This window comes from Oxyura jamaicensis, chromosome Z (genome assembly GCF_011077185.1).
Source record: "Oxyura jamaicensis isolate SHBP4307 breed ruddy duck chromosome Z, BPBGC_Ojam_1.0, whole genome shotgun sequence".
In the NCBI taxonomy this organism is placed as follows: domain Eukaryota; kingdom Metazoa; phylum Chordata; class Aves; order Anseriformes; family Anatidae; genus Oxyura; species Oxyura jamaicensis.
In genome coordinates this window covers 20,009,580-20,025,333 of record NC_048926.1, presented here as the reverse complement: position 1 = coordinate 20,025,333, position 15,754 = coordinate 20,009,580, and positions in this window count along the sequence as shown.

Genomic DNA, 15,754 nt, shown 5'->3' with positions numbered 1-15,754 from the left:
AGATAACATAAGTCATCACAAAAGCTAACTTACAATTAACATGCTGTCTCTGAGTTGGCTAGTACAATAAATCTGACTTATTTAGATGTAGAACAATGTTATTTTAGTATGTTTTTCTGTTTTCATAACAGGTGGTGGGGTTTTGTATGTTTGTTTGTTTTGTTTTTCCCTTAAACACTAATTTCATAGTATGCAGAAGATAAGTAACTTTCAGGACTGCATACTTGTATTAACAATGGCATCAGGAGACAGCTGGTTTGTATCAAACTGAGTTGTTTTGGATGAGTGAATTCTGGAATGATGGACACATTGTTAACAATGCTGTTTCTCAATTCCTCACTAGAGGCCTATGTAACTAAAGATAATAGAAATGCAATACAACTTTTATTTCACAAGTTCAATTCATGCATTGGAAGCAAATGTTTTCTGTGCTTTCTAAGTCTAGGCCATCCTATAAAATTAATAAATAAGATTCAGAAGTAGAAGAAACCTATGCTGAGAGGGAGAGAAATAAGGCAAAGAAAGTTAACTAGTAATACTGTTCACCTCTCATTTTTAGATCTAAATACGAATCCTTTCACTTTGTGATTTAAGAAAATAAAGTTTCCTGGTAGGTACAAAATGGCAGTCATTTTGAAGTATCTGTAGATCTTGACAATGTTTTTTCTCATTTTCTCTTCCTTAATGTCAAACAGCTTTCTTTTTTCCCCTGACCTTTTCGAGCACAGTATTTCTTTTACTCAAGCATGCTGTTTGACTTATCCTGGGGTTGGACTTTGGATGCAGAGAAAAGGAAAAAAAAAAAAAAAAAAAAAAAGAGATGTGTGTCTTACACAAAACAATAGATGTTGTTCACTTTGACTTAATCTATCATATTTGCAAGTTTGGCTTATGCTTGCAAAATGTAAAAAATTTAGCAAAAGATCTCAGGAATGTTTCTTTCCAGTGAGAGTTTTTGACATTTAAAATCTGCCTCAATTACAGATCTCAAATGCACAACAACTGTAAAAAATCTGTAGGGACACTAGAAGACAGGTAAACTAAACAGAACCTTGTCAGGTAGTGGAAGATGGCAGTTGTTTTATTTGCAACAGATGAAAATGCTTCACCATTGTATAGATGCCTGGTTTGGTGACCTTGGCAGATTCTGCAAGTCCCTAAAGTCCCAACAGACAAGACTCGCGCGTCAGGCCACATGACAGCACACTGCTGATGCATGAACTGGAGGTGCCACAGTAAGGAACAAAAAAGCAGTGGCTGAAAGAGCAGGTCTGATCCTCAGCACATGAGAATTGACAGATCAGCATTACAATGAAAGATAAGCAAATGGTTCCTGTCAGTGAAATTTCTTTTTCTTCTGTTTGTCAGTATAGAAGATACAATCAATCTGTTCTGTGTTAAACTTTGCAGCTATTAAAACTGCAACAGAGAACTGAAATGCAGCTTTTCATTCTGTGGCTAAGGGACCAGCATAAATAACTGCAGTTCTGCTGCTGATGGAAATGAGCACTGGGGTAATCTGTCTTTGCACTGCAGTTGCCATGGCTACGGGGTCACAGCACCAGATATGCTGTCACGTTTTCTGCATCCTCATGTACTGCACTCAATGATCCTGCTGGAAAAGAGAAAAGGGAAAACTTGCACTGTATTTATTTTCTATTGCATAGCACACCTCCATGTCTCCAGTGAGCTCACCCTGGTCCATGGAGATAAAGCAGGAGTTTCATACAGGTAAGAGCCTTTGTCTTGGGGCCACAGAAAGAAGCCTCTTAACCCCTGACTCCAGTCACCACCAAGTCTGAGCACTCTCAATGCTGTGCATGTGCATGCCTGGACATCTGCAGGTAAGGGACAAGCTGCCAGTTGGAGATGAAGGTGGGAGTACTTTTAGTCTTTCAGCGCAGTCTTAGGTTCAGACTTCATAAATCTTAAAAGCATCCGCTGAGATGTGTCCTGAACAAGGGCTTTATGCTGAGTCTGCGTACCATTTAAGAGGAACACCAAAGCAATGTATATACTCATCATGATGGTTAGGCTATAATGTATTTCTTATGTAATGTTTTTGCAACAAGCTTTCTATTCATGGCAAAATGTCATTATCCTGAGCTTTCTGTATTTTAGAAGAATGGTTCTTTTACTGTCCATGTGTTTCAAGATGAGTCCTCTATACCATGTGTTTCAAGATGAGTCCTAGATGAGAGGAAGCTCTTGCAAGATAAAAGAACATGCTTTTAGACTCTATCAAGCATGGAAATTCTTAAGCATAGCAAACAAAATACAGTTTTCTCAGATCCTTTATGTATCACATCACAGTTCTGGACAGTCATTAGATGACATGGATGGCTCAACAAGTGACCTAAAGACATTCTGAGGCTACTGATCTGTTAGGATTTCTCAAACAGTTCTTACTGTCAAATTATGTGTGTTTTGCCAAAATGTTTTTTAAAACAGCATAGCAGCAAACATCATGTAATGAATTCAGCTGTATTAAGTTCTGCAGAAAAGCCAAGGGAAGCAGCAGCTGAATACAATGGGTTTTAGACTCTCAGACCAAGTGGGCTGATTATTTTTCTGCTCCTGGCTGGTTCGTTGAAGAAATAATCATACTGATTTTATCAGATATACATACCTGGAGTGCATAAAATGGAACTTCTGTGGGTGTTCTGTCATTCATTTTTCATCTGACTTGCCTGTCTTTCCTCCGTATGATGTTGCTTCCAATAAAGCTTCCAATAATTAATGCAAATGAGAGATACTGCCACAGTTCACAGATCTTTTGCAGTTCACTAGATTTCCTTTTGAAAGTTTCTGCTACAATAACTGTAGAATGAAGAAAAAAAAAAGATCGGAAAAAGAAGAAACATCTAGTTAAAAGAAGTACTTGTAATCAGATTGCATATATTTCAGTCAAAAATGTAAAAAAGCTTCAGGAAGCAAGTATATTCACATCTAGCTCTAATATAATTTAAGTTTGCTTGCGTTTTCTCATCTAATAAGCATTTCAAGATAGAAACACAGTTGCTGCTAATGATATCATGGTGATTTTATCAAGTACTTCCCATGAATACTGTGCAGCTGTGCTAGAAGAGGCTACTGTGGCAGGAAACAACCTAATAGCTATTTTTGGGTCCCTTAGCTATGCATGACTCAGGAAGAAAAAGAATCATTACTTGATTTTCTATTCTGCCCGGGTACTTAAAACACCAATCACCAGGCCTACTCAGACATCAGTCCTGTTTCATCAGGGAGGTGAAGAATAAACCTCCAATGCTTAAACATAAGGATGTAATTCTGTGAGATGTTGATCCCCTGTAGATCTCATTAGCTTTCAGTCAGAGGTGTCCACTTTCTCTCAGGTCTGAGAACTTAGGTTGAAATTCAGATCCAAGGAAGGTGCTCCAACTTGGTCATAAATGTCACATCAACTTTGTAAACATAATTTGGAATCTCTAAACGTAGCTGATATTTTTTTTTTCAACAAAGGTTGAGTGGTCAGCAGCTTCCAAACTTGATTAATGAGCTATTATCTTCCTCTGTGTTACTCCACATTTGTGTACTTGAATGTCTTCCTTGTTTTGTATGTAGTATGTTATCATGCCTGGAAGCTGGTAGTAGTCTCTCCATTATTTGCTATTAAAAGAGAGCTTTCTACCAGATGATCTTGGAGGTCTTCTCAAACCTTTAATATTCTATGATAGGGCACCAAGGAAAGATTGGCAACTGACCACAGAGTCCATAGTCTGTAGTCCATTAACTAAAAAAATAATTGTGTTATTTTAAGACATTGCGTAGAGCTGGCTCATTCCCAGCTAAAGCTTATAAGCTATTGCTTGTGTGAGTGGTCATTATAAACCAGCATCAGAAACCTCCAGCAAGGAGTAGTTACACAGAGTCCTCAGGGAAGGACTCTGCCATTATACTGCCATGGCCATTTCTGCAGTGAAACTCCCAGCACAGTCAACTTCCATGTTTCTCCATTTGAGCGTGCTTCAGTGGTGTTTTAACATCACACATATTTAGCTCTGACAAGTGCAATCAAAATACCAAACTTATATTCTGGAAGAATAAATGTCTGGAAATTTATTTGAAGGTAGTTTTTTGTTCTGCCTTTACTGCCGATAGGTGGCTTCAAGGAAGTCTCTTTGCTTCCTCTTCCTTTTCTGTAAAATGTGATAATATTTTTATCTCAGGTTTTAATTTATGCCAATTTGATTGGTGTAAGGGAAGAAACAGCAGTTGGGAGGAGGAAAAAAAAAACTTGAAATTAATAAAACTATAGTATTCAAAAATGGTGATTGATATGCTCCAGTAAAAGAGAGATACTTACCAAATAAGGACAATAATAATAATAATAATAACATATAATTGTAATATATATCATGTAATAAAATAATTATAAAACAACACTATCCTATATATTGTCTGTATATATATATACAGATATACATATATATATATATCAGGAACTTGTTCCTATATTCTGGTTACTATATCAAAATGCAGAGAAATGAGAATTAATGTTGCACTGGCAACAAATTGCAATCTTCCTGTGGATTTGCTAATGTAATTTGCAATTGTTCTGCAGGTAACATGCACAGATGGCATTCTGCCAGTTCATATAGCTTCAGCCTAAACATTCCTTCAGGAAAATGCAACATTCTAGAAAATGTTTTATGTTAATGTTCTTTAATATTTCTCAAAGTCTCACTACCAGCTTAGCACAGCAGAACTAAAAGTCTCCATGGCATAGACAGTTTCAAAATCATCTACTGAGATGTTCTAATTATTCTAATTAGTTTACACTTGAATCAGCGGGTTTTGTGTTTGTTTGTTTGTTTTTGTGTGTGTGTGTTTCACGTTTTGTGTTTTTTTTTTTTTTCTTTTTTTTTTCCTAGTTTATGAATGATTATGTTTGTTCTTGGAATAGGTGCATTCATAAGAAAGGATTTATTTTCAGCTGTACATGTTTATTACATTATTATTGTCATCTAGTTAGAAATAAAACACAAGGTCATATGGCTCTAGATTCAAGTACATGAAATGTAGATTTGTAGTTTTTAATCTCATTTGTCTCTAGGATTTCCTTCATAATTACTCATTCATTAGCCCTGTAAAGTAAAAACATAAGTACTGCCATAATGTATTCATCCAATGTCCCAGATCTTTTCAGCTCTATGACAGCTACTAAAATACATGCCACGTTCAGTGAACTAACAGTGGTAATAAACACCCTGGTTAAGGACAGACAGACAAAGCATTATGTCAAGAACTCTGCCATTCAACATATATAATATTTTTTAAACATACTTTTTAAGTTTAACAAAAGCAAATGCCAGATTCAGCACGTGGGATGGGGCAACCCTGGCTATACATATGGACTGGGGGTGACAGGCTGGATAGCAGCCCTGCAGAAAGGAGTCTGAGGGTTCTGGTCGATGGTACGTTGAATATGAGCCACCAGTGTGCCCTGGCAGCCAGGAGGGCCATTCATACCCTTGAGTGCATCAGGGATGGCATTGCTGCTAGCCAGTTGAGGGAAGGGATAGTTCTGCTCTGCTCTGCACTGGTGTGGCCACACATCGAGTACTGAGTGCAGTTTTGGGCAACACAATATAAAAAGGACATAAAATTATTAGTGTCCAAAGAAGGGCTACAAACATGACAAAAGGTCTAGAGGGCAAGATGTATTAGGAGCAGCCATGGTCCCTTGGATTGTTCATCCCAGAGCAGAGCAGGCTGAGGGGAGGCCTCATGGCGGCCTGCAGCTCCCTCACAAGGGGAGCGGAGGGGCAGGCGCTGAGCTCTGCTCTCTGGGGACAGCGACAGGACCCGAGGGAACGGCATGGAGCTGGGACAGGGGAGGGTCAGGCTGGGGGTTAGGGAAAGGTTCTGCACCCAGAGGGTGGTTGGGCACTGGAACACGTTCCCCAGGGCAGTGGTCATGGCATCAAACCTGCTGGAGTTCAAGAAGTGTTTGGACAATGCTCTCAAACACATAGTCTGATTTTTGTGTGGTTCTGTGTGGAGCCAGGAGTTGGACTCGATGATCCTTGTGGGTCCCTTCTAACTTGAGATATTCTCTATTTCTATGATTCTATGGTTTTTAAGATAGCCAGAGCTGCAGTGTAAGGCATCAGTAAAGAGAGATAATATACATTTATTGTAGAAACATATTATGTATCTTTCATGCATGTGTCTTGTGGCATCAGACCTCTGAACTCTAAGAGCTTCCAAGAAGTGAGGGTGAAGACTTTCTCTGAACTGAGTTCAAGAAAGAAGTCATCTGTTAGACCCAGATGGCCTATTTCTGGGCTAAAGGAACTTAAAGACAAAGTGTATATTTTTGGTTTTGAATCAGAATCATGGAATTGTTCAAGTTGGAAAAGACCTCTAAGATCATCTAGTCCAACCTTTAACGTATTACTAAAGTCCACCATTAAACCATGCTACTAAGTTCTAGATCTACACTTGCGTATGGTGTTTAATTCATGGTCTCTTAAATTTTCCTCATGATTTTCTGCAGGTGTTCTCTCCCTAATTACCTTTTTTAGCTGGTTCTTGGTATAGTACTGAGAATAGACAGAAATTCTGAAAGCATCTTCAGTGTGGGAGATGTTTCTCTGTGCTAACCAGAATTACATGGATATCACACACATTTTTTTGTTGTTGTTGTTTAAAGGATGTAATAGAGTTTTCCAGTTACATTTATATTGCATGTCTCTGGATTTTAGATATCAGTTTAAATAACAGAGGTCAAAGTTAGCAGCTGTCTGTTATATAGTAGATGTTATACACTCTATTACACTAGTACATGTACTGTATTTATTCTGATGTAGATTGTATTGTCCATCCTAAAATCAGAGGTAGAAAAGGCAATTAGCTAATTACTCATAGCTAATTTTCCTATTGATGATTATATAGGTATCTTGTAGATCCATTACAATCCCAACTACTTGAAGGCAAGATGATCAAACAGTGAAGAGTATCAAAAATGTTATCTTGCACACAGAAAGCAATAAATTCTTTTAGAACTCTGTGTTTCAGGATAACAATGCTTATGCTAGCTTAATAAAACACAAGTTTTAGCATCAAGACAGTAATATTTTTCAAAGTAAATATGTAGATATCATAAGATATTTCCTATTCATTGGCTAAAATTTGTCATAGAATTGAACAGAGACAATATCATTAACTATATATAATTTACATTGACTTGATTTTAAAGCAGGTTAATATTTAATTACTGGATAAGTAAGTTAAGTATATGTTTCCCTTTTAGAGATATTTTGGCTAAGGTTATAACTATAGATGATTAATGAAAGAGGTATTAATTTGAGGTCAGAGTCAAGTCATTACATTTGATAAACATGTAAGTGCTGTCAATATATTTTGTAGATGAAATGAAATTGTTGTGAAAAATGGATGTTGAGGATAAGATAAGGCTCTTGGACGGATTGCAGGAAGACTGAGTTTCTTTAGGATGCTTTGAAACACCATCTTTATCCTCCACATACTCTTCCTGCCAACCATTTCTCAGAACCCTACTAAGGGCTGATGTCACATCTGAGCTGACTAATGTCATGATACATCTCTTTCAAGCTGCTCTCTCAGACTCTTATTACTCCATTTCCTCTACCATCTCTTTCTGCCCTTGCTACCAGAAAACATTTGTATTTACTTTCAAATGAGTTCTGGAAAAGCTACTAAGTCCATTCTCAAAGATTTTTCTCTGTAAATAAATGAATAAGTAAATAAATAAATAAATAAATGAAACAGCATAGAGCTCCTCAACCACAAAAGAAGTCAGAAATGGGCAGTGCTGGATCATGTGTGCTGCCTCTGTTTAAATGCTCTCACCCAGCAGGAAATGAGAAAGTAGCTTAATACTACCATTCCAGAACACTGTGGGATATTTGTCTGAATCTGCATTACCTTAACTGTCAGCAAGCTACCAAGCAAGGTCATGACTACATCCACCACTAATTCAGGACTAAGCAATCAGAATTGACTTATCATGTGTAATTAAGTCCAGGATATATATTTAAGTTATCTGTAATGTGCCTTCTATGGTCACTATTCAGCCTCACATATCTGTATCTCTTCTAGCAGACCCTCTGGTAACTGATAGAGGGAAATTGGTTGCAATAGTGAACAAAAAAATAATAAGCAGCTAAACTAAGCTCTTGGTTTGTGTGAACAGATACAATTTATGCCATTGCAAAATTTCCCCTGCTGAGTGTTTCTCCACATGAAACTGAGATAAATGGAGATAAAATTATATGAGTATTTTAGTCTTATTATCCCTCAGTGAGGGCCCCTTCTACATCTTCTCCCTAGGTCCCTCAACTCACTGTTCAGGTGCTGTGTAACACTAATTTGCAGATTTGACTTTGCCACTTTGCTCTTTTTATATTTTTCTACCCAAAGACTCCTGACTGTCTCGGCTGGGCCTTCCCTCAGCTTCAGACTGTGAAGTTGAACCTAACATTGAAGGTTTTGCAATTTGCAGGCTGATCCTAGCCTTCTGAGAGTTAGCCTTGCATACTTAAAAGGATCAGACTTTCCCCTCTTTGGAGTAAGCTAACTGGAACTTTAAAAATAATTTGCACTGTTTCCTCACACCATTTGTTTGCTCTTTAGCCAGCAGAGACCATTCCAGGTAAGCAGCTTACAAGCAGTTTTTGGCTGAGATTTCATAGGATCTTAATCATAAATGTCAGTGGCTGTGAAGATGCCTTTACTGCAATCGATGTTTTGACTTTTCATATGCCTCAGTTCCTTTGCTATACTTTTTGTGCCCCTTAAAGGGCAGGTAATTAAACCTTAAGAGGTAATTTGAAAGTGTATGGAATTCTGCAGTTTTCAAGCTAGTGATTTTGAACTAGTGAGAGAATTGCTTTGGATAGGCAGCTGAAGTGTTGGAGACCTGCAATGATCTTCCGGTCCATGAAAGTCAGTATTTTTCCATAAATTTCAATGAGATCAGCATTTCTTTGCTACTGAAGAACGTATTTAGAAATGTGCTTCAGGCCTGTTTTCTTTTACTTCTAAAAGCACTGCAAAAGGATGTTACAGAATTAACCATTCTCTGCTCATATGTTTTTTGTTTGTTTGTTTGTTTTTTGTTTTTCTTTCTGTTTGAGGCCACAGGGATATGTTTCACAAGAGATTCATTCTTCACCTTCTTTGGCTTTGCGGGACTTAACTACTGCATACAAATCCCTGAATGCACAGAAAGAAAAATAAACACTCCCCGTAGCCTCCGATTATATTTGGCTCAATCTCATTATCCAACTTGTTTACATTGTTTCAAATTAAGCATTTGTTAAACCAAAGACTAATGTCTCCAAAACACTTTAAATGTATTTGCCACTGTTCTCTGTGTCTTTAGCTAGTCAAGAAATATTTATCTTGAAAATATATTCTGAAAGTACTGAATTCTGATGACAGTTAAATGAGACCATCAGTTGTTTTGTACTATTTTCTTATCATATATTTCTTTTGAGTAGTCATGTTACTTTCTATTTTAGGATATTCCCTAATATTTACTTCAGGTTGTTCTCTAATATTTTTATTCCAAGTTCTTCATCATGAGATAATGAAAAGATTAGTACTCTAGCAACACATCGCATCTTAAATATCTAGACAATTTTTTGTGTTACAGCAACTGTTCCCAAATTTAGTGGTGGAAGGACCTAAGCAGAATCTGTCCCCTCAATCCCAGGCTCTAGAGCCAGGTGGAAATCAGAGGGGTGGACATTTCTGCCACTTGCATCTTCTGAGCTATTTGGCGTGTTTTATCTGAAGTTTTATTCACAGATTTTTCACATAATTCTCTTTCAATAGATTTCATTAAATTCAGCCCTCAGAACCTGTATAATTTTAAGACATAAGAGTTCTTACCTTTGAGTGCATTTCCATTTTTTGTGACCAAAGCAGCACTATGTCTTGGCTGTCCTTTCTGTTAGCTTTCACACACTTGCTAAAAGAGACCAAGATAGGAATCTCAATTCAGAAATTTAATTTTGTGGAAGCAGCTCCCCATTAAAACAAAACCTGGGCAAATATTTTAGCAAAGTATCCAAGGCTGAGTTTCTGGCTGGGGTATCGGTTTTCATCATTTGTTTTTTAACCACTGAGTTTTGCAGCAACCTGTTACTTAAGTAACAGGTTCTCTCTAGTATTGTGGGAGGCCTAGTGCCTAATTTATGCTTTGATTACTCAATCACTGTTCTACTGAATCCTTATCTAGGAGATTGATTTTCAAAAATCTACTAGCAAATAGTTTTTTATGTTTATTCATTTCTTACTGGAAGTTAAATGTGTAGAGGAACTGTTGTCAGTACAGTACTTGTTAAGAACTTGCTCCATCTTCTGGATCAGTCACTAATAAAGAACTGAAATTCAGCTTGGCACAACACAGACACTTGGAAAAGAGTACTTTTCACACACCCACACTTCCATATAAACCCTCAAGCAGAAAGTTCTCCTGTCATCATCATTTGTTTAGAGACATACAGCCAGTTCATTTTCATTTAACACTGCTCTTTTCCAAGGTGTTTTAAACTAAGTATTCTGTGATTTCTAAGGCACTGAGTTAAATAACTGTGCAAGTCCAGATTACACTGACCACAGTTGCTCCTTCCATTTCTCAGGGTTGACCACATGCATCTCTTCTTCATGCAATGATAATGTTATTAATAGTATTTTTCTTGCTTCTCTTAACTTTGACAGACCTAATCTTCTCACCATCATGTGTGCCTAACCTTCAGGACAGATAATGGATGTTTTCTGAATATGGATTACTTAAGAATGAAACTTAAATACACCTTTTATTGATTTGTTTAATATTATTTTAGCTTCCTCCTTGCAATTCATTTAATAGCTTCTAAAATGCTCATCCTGCCATCATGTTCAGCCCATGTTATCATCAGCTTTTTTTAGTCCTTGATTATCTCTTATTTTTAAAATTAAAATACCGATTCTTGTCCCTGTAGTTTGACTACAGCTCCCTACATCTGTGTTCTCCTTATTTACTTTAATCAATTTCCTTCTGGCAGTAGACCCTGACATAAGTTCCCTTTCCTCCTTGCTGAGCTTCATATTTTAGAGTGTTTTATTCTGATCCCCACCCTTCCCTTGTGCTTTTCATAACCCTTCCAGGCTTACAGGCCTGGGGCTGGTTTAGCCACAGCATCCAGAGACATGAAATGTAGAAGAAAAAGTTCTGCATCATTTCTAACAGCAAGAAAATCCAGGAAAGCTGTGATAGATGTACAGACAAAATTGATCAGCTCATTTGTTCAAATTATTTGCTCAGATCAAAGAGTAGTATACATATACAGACATATTAGATACCGAGCATGTCCCACAGAACTGTTAGATCTTGCATCTTCTGAAGGAAGGTTTTCTTTCAGGTCACCATACTATTTGGAATGGCTGTTCCTTCCCTTTTTCATGTGCCATTTATTTACCTGGTAACATTTGCACATTTTCTTATTTGAAAGTAGACTTCTCCCCTTAAACAAACTCATTCAAGGGCTTCACTTGGGTTTCAAATCTCTGCTTTCAATACACAGAAAAATTGGCAGTCTGGACTTTCCTCCCTGTCTTAAAATACTTAATCTCCCAGTTTTCTAAATGAGATAAACAAGAAGTTCAAATCAGGACCCAAAAAAGTAAACTAGAAAGCTATATGCTACTATTATGAGCATATTCAATCATGCCGTATTCAGGTCTTGATAAGTATTTCTAACCCACCCAAAGTCCTAAAAGTCTGTCTTAGAAATGGCCAAGTACTTTTGTCTGGTGTAATCACAGTCAGCAGTAAAGGCTGCCATTTCTTTGTGTCTGTGCACAGTCTGTGCCTGTGCACAGAGCATTTAAGGCCATACTTGCACCTGTAACCCAAAGTAGGTATTTTGCACAAGTTGTGCAGATGTTGAAGGAATAGAGAATCAGATTCAGCAACTCTGGATGCTACCCCAAATGTCTGTCTTAATTTCTGTAGTTGGGCTTGATTATGACAAGCTTATGCAGTTAGTAAATTTTATGTATACAATTTTCCCAGAAACACTCAGCAAAAATAGTTCAATACAACCAGCATGTGACAGAATGTAAATCTTGATGTAGCTCAAAATTCACTTAGGAAAACACTTCATTTCAACCTGAAAGGTATCACAACAAATTAAAATGAAGAAAAGTATCTTTAAAAAAGTCCAATTAGCTGCAGGCTCAAACTTACCATGAGGCATTCTGTCCCTTCACTAAACAATACTTCGGTGGACTACAAACATTAAAAACATTAAAAAAATTAAAACATTTATAAAAACATTAAAATGTTAAAAAACATTTAAAAAGTAACAGGTAAAGGTGATCAGGTCTTCTCCATATGCTTTATGTTGATTTTCCTTACACTGCTCAAGAATTTTTCATATGAGAGAATTTGCTCACAAAACAAAAAACAAAAATGGAGTCTATAAATTTAGCCAGCCAGAAGACTTAGACAATTCAAATACAGGCTAATAACACTCTGGTATTCATCAGAGCTAAAAGAACTTAAAGGTAACTCATTTCATACAATTTTTCAAAGCACTGACTACTTTTTACTTTTTTTTTTTTTTTTTTTTTTTCCCTCCAGTTGCATCTTGGGCAACAACAAACATTACTTCATTTACTTGACACATACTGTTGATCGTTAGGGACTTTATCCTACATTTTTGTTCACTGTTAATTAAATATTTTTCTTAAAAGACTTAAATTCATATGATAGTTTGGTTGACCAAGATTAGGCACAATGTTACTGTATATGAACACAGGAATACCTGTTTTTTTTTTTTTTTTTTTTTTTTTTTTTTTTTTGTTTGTTTGATTTTGTTTTTGTTTTTGTTTTGTCAAACCATTCTCAATAATTGTTGTGCACTGGGGAAAAGCATATTAAGGTAATGAAAACTACTTTTAAAACTAAGGCCTTAAAGATCAGAAGACCCAAGTTGAGGAGGCTGATATGAGTTAACAAGGTTCGACTTTAGCAATTTCAAGAGATAATGGCAATAATCTTACAAATAAAAGCCTTTCTATTTCTTCCTTCCAGAGCAGCTCTGGAATTCACATCAAGTCTGAAGCATGAGTTTCTCAAAAAGGGTCTGGCAAGATTATGATAAAACAGAAATCCATTTGTTTTGATCAGATTCTCAAAATTTCTCTCTCTCTCTCTGGCCAATAATAATAATAAAGAGAATGAAAAAAGAGATGTTATTCTCTCTGCTTCATAGCAAGTCCTGCATTTTTATTAAATGGGACTGGTAGCTTACACTAGTACTTACTCCTACAACTGCCCACCATTGTAAGACAGTTGCCAGCAGGTTCTAATTTTGTGAAATTGTGCTAAAGTTATCCATTTCTGTGGGCAGAGAAGACCTCAACATAAGTTACTCTTTTCTGTTGAAAATTGAATTAAAAATCTGTTATCCTCTAGTGACATTTAAATTTAATTTTATTTTTTTAACAGAATGTTATTAGATAACAGGGATATCTGTTACAGTTTGTGAATATAGGATCTGCTTAGCAGCAGCTCTAAATCTAGAGGAAACAGTCTAGTTCAACAGAACTGGACTCTGAGCATGCTGAATACTTGTCTTTAAGCTACATCCAAGGGATTTGAAATGCAAAATAACTAACTTTAAAAAAAAAAAAAAAAAAGTCTATTCTCTTATCTAAAACTTACCTATAAAATAAGAATGACCAGCAACTTTCTTTAAATATATATATATATATATATATATAAAATTCTCAAATTCTCAAGAACACATAATATATTGACAAGAAGTATTGAAAACCAAGGAGAAAATTAATGGAGCAGACTCTGACCTGTGCACAGAAAATATTAAATGCAAGCTCATTAACTGAGTGCTGCATATCCTATGCATGGAGATTAGAAAAACAAAACAAATAATAAATAAATAAATAAATAAAGCAAAAACAAATAAAAAATCACATTTAATCTGAAATTAAGCATCTACACAAGGAAATTGAATTCTGATGGACAGAAAACCTTAATTTTGGTATTTTAGGATGCTAGACACAATATTAAATAATACTTTGTCATTCATTCTGTGCAGGTCGATGTTATAAATACCAATTTATAACCTTTTGCTGAGTAACCCTTTGCTGGGATAAAAACGGGCTTGATGGACAGGCCCAGAGAGTAGTGATGAATGGAGTGAAATCCAGCTGGCAACCAGTCACCAGTGGTGTTCCCAAGGGGTTGGTGTTGGGGCCCCTCCTCTTTAATATCTTTACTGATGATTTGGATGAGGGAATTGAGTGCACCCTCAGTAAGTTTGCATACGACACCAAGCTGGGGGGAAGTGTTGATCTGCTGAAGGGTAGGGAGGCCCTTCAGAGGGGCTGATGGGCAGAAGCCAATGGGATGAGTTTCAACTTGGCTAAGTGCCGGGTCCTGCACATTGGCCACAACAACCCCATGCAGCACTACAGGCTTGGAGCAGAATGGATGGAAAGCTTTGCAGAGGAAAAGGATCTGGGGTTGTTGTGCCCAGGTGGCCAAGAAAGCCAACGACATCCTGGCTTGTATCAGGAATAGTATAGCTAGCAGGACCAGGAGGTGATTTTCCCCCTGTACTCTGCTCTGGTGAGGCTGCACCTCAAGTACTGTGTTCAGCTTTGGGCCCCTCACTACAAGAAGGACATCGAGACCCTGGAGCATGTCCAGAGAAGGGCTATGAAGCTGGTGAAGGGCAAGGAACACAAGTCCTATGGGGAGCGGCTGAGGGAACTGGGGTTGTTTAGTCTGGGGAAGAGGAGGCTCAGGGGAGACCACATTGCTCTCTACAACTACCTGAAAGGAAAGTGTGGGGAACTGGGGATCATCCTCTTCTCACAGATAATTAGTGATAGGACAAGAGGGAGTGGCCTCAAGTTGTGCTAGGGGAGATTTAGATTGGAAATGAAAAGACATTTTTTCTCAATAAAAGCAGTCAGGCATTGGAATGGGTTGCCCAGGGAGGTGGTGGTGTCACTGTCCCTGGGGGTGTTTAAGGAGAGGTTGGTCGTGGTACTTAGGGACATGGTTTAGTGCGTGATATTGGTGGTAGGGAGCCGGTTGGATCAGATGATCTTGGAGATCTTTTCCAACCTTAGTGAATCTATGATTCTATAAATATTCGTACTATTTTCTTTTTTTTTTTTTTTTTTTTTATGAGCTGATCGGGGAGAATAAAAAAGCCTGTAAACACACTGGTTCTAGATACGGATTCACCTTTTCAGAGTAAGATTTTTGTTCCTCGCCTGTTGTTTATGTCAACAGTCACATAACCATTATTTTGTGCTCAGGTATTTTTGTGCTCTGATCTAAGAGGTATCATCAGGGCAAGACCTGTAGTTTTCCCACGTTTTCTGTCCAAAACTGCAGTGCTTCTTTGGGGTTGTCTGAGGAAATACAGGTGCTATTTTTGAGTTTGTTCTATCTGAACTGTTTTTGTCCACAGTGGGGCTTTTCAACCCAAGCAGAATCTAATGGAAAAAGAAAAAAATGGTTTGACCAAGACCTTAAGCTGCACTTATTTTTTCCAAGGTTTGTCTTTTCAGACATTCGGGATGCTGCCATAAAGACCTGGATCAGAAAGACCTAAATCTCCTCCACTGTGAGTTTTTTCCACTTCTGTTACCTTTAGGAAGTTTAAAATAGCACAAACTTCTTTTCTGCCCTTTTCTACTTTCTGTTCACCTTTTG